The sequence below is a fragment of the Capsicum annuum genome, chromosome 1, assembly GCF_002878395.1.
Source record: "Capsicum annuum cultivar UCD-10X-F1 chromosome 1, UCD10Xv1.1, whole genome shotgun sequence".
NCBI classification, from domain to species: Eukaryota; Viridiplantae; Streptophyta; class Magnoliopsida; order Solanales; family Solanaceae; genus Capsicum; species Capsicum annuum.
Window position 1 is genome coordinate 223,691,953 of NC_061111.1, and position 6,194 is coordinate 223,698,146.

Genomic DNA, 6,194 nt, shown 5'->3' on the forward strand with positions numbered 1-6,194 from the left:
ATCCACATGGTAAGAGCTGGACCAAGGCAAAGAGAATCCTTGCAGTCATAAACGTGGATATCACACATTTTCTCACCGTTGAGATACTACTATACGAGGGTATGATTAAGGTTTATGGCTGCAACTTACTTGTCTTCAGTGAGAAGACATTTTTAACCCACTACAGCCACTCTTGAAGTTGTTGACGCAGAGTAAGATGATGGATCATTTTTCGGATGAAGTGTTGGCGAAGGAATCATGGGATTTTGAAGATCAAAATAAGATTATATAGCTCCCACGAAATACAATTGGTGCAGCGTGCGACCCGTACTCGCTTGCATATATCGATTGTTTGCTGACCGACATACAAATGACCGGTATATGCGACACCATTGTGGGAAAGATGCAATGGGCCTGGGTATATAGGGTACTAACTAAATGATTGGAACCCGTGTATAAAAAAGAACATGTACAAAGACAGAGACGAACACGATAATAAATTTTCATTTCAAGCCAATTCACTTTACATGTAGTGGCAATAATTTTTATGTCTGGCCAAGTTGAATTTTTATAATGCAATAGATTTTATATTTGTCGTAACAAATATAGTACCTGTTGTGACAGATTGATTATCTGTTGGAATAGATTGGTCATCTGTTGGGTTATGAGATGTTCCCAGTCTGTCTATCGCAACAGATATACGATCTGTTGCAACATATAATCTATCTGTTGTTATTGATCGATAATCTATTGGAGCAAATAAAAAAAGTAGGAAGACCTATTATATAATTTCCAGCAGATGACCTACGTGTTTCATCTTATGTTGCAACATATATCTAAATCTGTCTGAGAAGATATATCATCTGTTACAGCAGATGTATTATCTGTTGCAATATTTGAATCAAGTACTCCATTTCAATTAACATGTTCAAAACAAAGGATTAAATTACATTCATAGACAGAATAAAGTAAGTTGAAGCCTTAAAAAATTACATGAAATAACTCAACAAATAAATGAAATGTAAAAGAAATCATTATGGATACAAACGATCTACTCTACAAATAAATCAATAAGTTAAACCAAGAAGGATGGGTTATTACATTGACAGACTCAAGCTATAAAGATTTAATCAATATGGACAAGTTGTTCTTCATTCGGTGCTACGAAACTCGGCTTTGGTCATCGTGGATCTTTAACGTCGGTTCCGTACGGCTTCTGAGCTTTCGCTTCTCCATATTTCCATAAAATAGCAGCATATCTTTTGCGGAGTAATCCGATATTAAGTCCATTATTTGGTACTTATAATCTATCATTCAAATACTCGGCGTAGGTGGAAATAAAAGGACCGCAATCCCTGCGTTATAAAAAAATAGATAATCCATATATTGCAGTTCATACAAGCATTGTTAAATTTGTGAAATAAAACTAAATCATGACACTTAAACTTACAGGCTACCAATGGTTGTTGAGCAATTCCTTCAACATATTGTACATCAAATGGATTAGCCATTTTATCCCGGTATGCTTCAATCGTCAACCAATCAGTACGAACCTTTTGGTCTAAAAAGTCACTCATATCAACGTAAGTAGGCAATATTTTGGCCAGCGTTTGTATCTCAGACGACTGCCCGGAATGTCTCTTTCGTGACATCGAGTCATAAACTCGAATGTGCCTCTCTTTTAGAACGGCGACAACCAACACCCAATGGAATTCATCACCATAATTGATTGGGATGTACATTTCATCGACCAAATGCCAAGGTAAGCCAGCTGGAATGCTAAAACCTTTGATGATGTTGATTAAGCATTCCTCGTTTTGAGAAACTTTCGGTTGTTGTTGACAATACCTATCGTAGGCATTATTAATGTAAACTTTGTACAAACAATTATCGGTCGTGTATCTAAATTATTCTTGTCTTTCAACTTGGCCTTCATTTGGAGGTAGTAAAAATGACATCGATGTGCTGCACATATTATCGAATATTTCGAATTACTTGACAAAAAAAATAATACGCAGATATAATTAAATAAAATATCAATTAATAGTAATATATATGACATTTAAACCTCATCATTCCAACAAGTTTGGGGCTGTGACATCAAATAGAACCAATTCTTCATTCGAGATATGCAACAACAAAGTCAAACATATCAAAACCAAGACTCGATTCGTTCACTTTGTAGCGCTCGTCATTTTTTTTTCTACATGATGATTTATATGTGTTAATGTCAGGTTCTTACAATAAGAATTGTATAAAGCAATATCTATAAAATTAATTTATGTATCTGCCGACATGATGCTTTAACAGTCCATCGACAATCCATTCTAAATAGTCGTTGATCAACTGTGTTAGTTTTTTTGGAGCCTCGTTCGAGATGTTGAACCATTCAAACAGGTAATTCTTTCATTCTCCCAAACTGACAGGCTCTATTTTTTCTTCTTCCTTGGAAGCAGTTGATGGATTATCAACTGTGATATTATGCTCTTCGACAATAGCTTCTACTGTGACATCCATTTGGAAAAGCCAGAATTATCAATGCTAAGTAGAGATATACAATAAATTGTATATCTGTTGCAACTTATGAGTCTTATGTTGCATCAGATGGATTATCTGTTGGGATAAATTCAAATAGGTAAATCAGAGCAGTACGATAATTTCGAACAGATGACCCATCTGTTGCAATATAAGATTCCTCTGTTGAAACAAATAACAAATCTGATGCAACAAGTTAGACAATAGTTGCAACAGATGTATATATCTGTTTGATAATTTTCAGAAGATGTATCATATGTTGAAACAGATATGTGCCTGTTTATTTTTTGGAACAAATGATGTACATTCACCTTCTCCAGCTCATGTTGCTCTCTTGTGGCCCTTGCACACTAAACATCGGTGCAAGACAAAGATAGAAGCATCGCAATCTTGCTTTTTTATTCTTGATGATGCCTTGGATATTTCTTTTCTTCTCCTCTTAGCCGCCTTGATCTCTAGTGGAGTATCTGGATATGAAATCTTCTTTGATGGAATGGCATCCCTCTTAGATGTTATTTCCTTTACAGAAGTAGTTAGTGCATTAATAGCATTAATCACTCCATCGTGTTTCGCCTTGCAGTCTTGACATTTGCATGTAGAAAATTCGCTAGATGCGCAAAAATCTAGAGAAAAATCTGTACAACCATTATGATCATAATCATAATGGCTTGTTATTTCAAAAACTGTAAGAGGAACATCATTAGCTCCACCCTCCAAAATTATTTTTCTTATGATGGTTGTTGTTCCAAACAATTCTATTTTTATTCCATCAACAACCTTAGGGTTCAATAAAGTTTGCACAGACCGTAAAATAAGAAAGAATGGCATCTTTAACTCTCGGTTGGTAGGAACAAGCCACAGATGGACAATCTAAAATAAATCGGTACATATATTAAGAATGATAATAAAATTATTTAATTATTAATTAAAACAAAAACTTGATTAGAATTGGACTTACTGCTCCCTTGAGGGGATTGAAAAGATAATATTTTTTTGTATTTTTATCTGTTTTGGCCGACAACCATCTCAGAATTCTTGGATATGAAACTTCTTCCTGGTAGTTCACTTCTTGTCTCAAATAAGGAATGACTTCAAATGCCCAAGCCTATAACATAACGCCAATAAATCAAAAACATTATTGAATAAAAAAATGATAAATCATATCATGATAAAAGAAATATTTACCATGAAGGCCCATGAAAAGCCACATAAGTTGACTATTTTTGGCGTTAACAGAGTCAACAAATATTCGACAGTCATTTTGAAGCTTTCATAACCCCAAGGATAGCTGTTAAATGCCTCAAGATCCTCGGAGAGATTTATTAAACCGAGGCTTATGTTATTGTTAATGTCTCTCGCCCAAAGAACATTATGTACAAACCAAACTAAGCACAATGATTGCTTGTGCTTCTTTGAAAGTCCTTTACTTTTCAACGCTTCTATCAGATTTTTATTTTTGAAGCTTGGACCAGCAATGGACACTTGGTCATCACGATCATTCAACTTGCCTTTGCCTTTTTTAGGTGTGTGGGGTGCTTTTTTTTAGGTCAAAGTAGGTATAACTTGAGAAGGAGAAGGAAGATAACATTTTAGTCCGGTAACTATGGCAAACTCCTTCCAACCAAAATAAATAGGCATGCCACAATAATTTATCCATACCTCATCCATCTTATCTTTGTTTTCATACATAAATCTGTGCTTGAGAAGATCATATACCATTTTCATCTGGAAACGAGCATTGTTGTCTTTCGACAAATCAAGATATTGCCTAAAACAGCTTTCCTTGAAATAAGAATCCAATTTTTGTTCTCGAAGTATTTTTCTGAAGGCGTCAAAAGATTTTTCCATGACTGACTTAACCACGAGATCACCCATTAAATCTGTGGCACCATCGCACTGCATACTCACAGGATAACGATCAATGCTGAAGGTTTTGACCAATTCTTCGGCGGAAGGGCTAGTAGTGTTTGGATCATCTCTTTTGAAAGATTTCTCTTCCCCGTGTTCATTATCTTCTGTTTTTTGTTGAGATAACGCTTGTAAAGCAAGCTCATAGAGTGGTGGATGTAGCCGAGCTGCTGTACTTGTTCCTTTACTTGGACTTGATTTGATTTCTTTTCTTTTGGGAGCCATATTATCTTAAATTAACAGGAACATAATATAGATTATAATTGATTAATGCATAACATTAATATAACAATTCCAACAGACAACTAATCTGTTGCACCAGGTATGTTATCTGTTGCAATATATAACCGACCTGTTGCAACGGATGAGTAATCCGTGAAAACCATAAAAATAGATCACTAATCTGTTGCACATGGTATTTTATCTGATGCAATATATAATCGACCCGTTGCAACGAATGAGTAATCCGTGGGATCTATAAAAATAGATCATTAATTTGTTGCACCTGGTATTTTATCTGATGTAATATATAACCGACCCGTTGCAACGGATGAGTAATCCGTTGGAAACCATAAAACAGATCACTAATCTATTGCACCAAGTATGTTATCTATTACAACATATAACCGACCTGTTGCAACGGATGAGTAAACCGTTGGAAAGAATTAAAATAGATCACTAATCTGTTGCACCAGGTATGCTATCTGTTGCAACATATAACCGACCTGTTGCAACGGATGAGTAAACCGTTGGAAAGAATAAAAATATATCACTAATCTGTTGCAGCAGGTATGTTATCTGTTGCAACATATAACCGACCTATTGCAACGGATGAGTAAACTGTAGGAAAAAATAAAAACAGATCACTAATCTATTGCACCAAGTAGTTTATCTGTTGCAACATATAACCAACTTGTTGCAACGGATGAGTAATCCGTTGGAAACTATAAAAATAGATCATTAATCTGTTTCACCAGGTATGTTATCTATTACAATATATAACCGATCTGTTGCAATGGATGAGTAAACCATTGGAAAGAATAAAAACAGTCACTAATCTATTATAAAATGAAGAGTAAACCGTTGGAAAAAATAGAAACAAATTACTAATCAATTATCTGTTAGATCAATATTGTTTAGATTTTTTCCAAACAGAAGAGTCGTCTGTCGCAATAGATGAATGATCTGTTCACCTATTGCATCAAATTTTCATAGTTGCATCAGATGTGACATCTGTTACATCAGATGTTTCATCTGTTGCAATACCATTTTTACCAAGACAAATAACAAATCAACCCAGCAACACCAACACATCACACACACGTACACAGAACATCAACTGTGACAAAAAATCACCAACAAATTCGAATCAATAATACGACAAGAAGAAGAAGAAATATTAGAAATTAGGGTTTTATTCAATCCACTTTCGATATCAGAAGAGTAGTTGGCTCAAGTTCCTCTGTTTCTTCATAATTTTTTACCTGTGAAAAAAAATGAGACGATGAAGAACTCGAAATTATTGTCGCCGAAGAAGTCTTCATGTCGATTGATGGTTGAAAGTCGAAAAGGAACTCACCCGACTATTTGTCACCAGAGGTTGAAGGGAAATTTTTTGCAGAATTATTGGTTGAGAGAGAGTTAAGAGAAACTGTCAAGAGTGTGGTTAATTTGGATTGAAAAAGAATGTGAGTTGGGTTGATTTATATTTTAAAAAAAATTAGAAAGTTTTAAAAATATTAATTAAATTTATAATTAACTTAATCAAATTT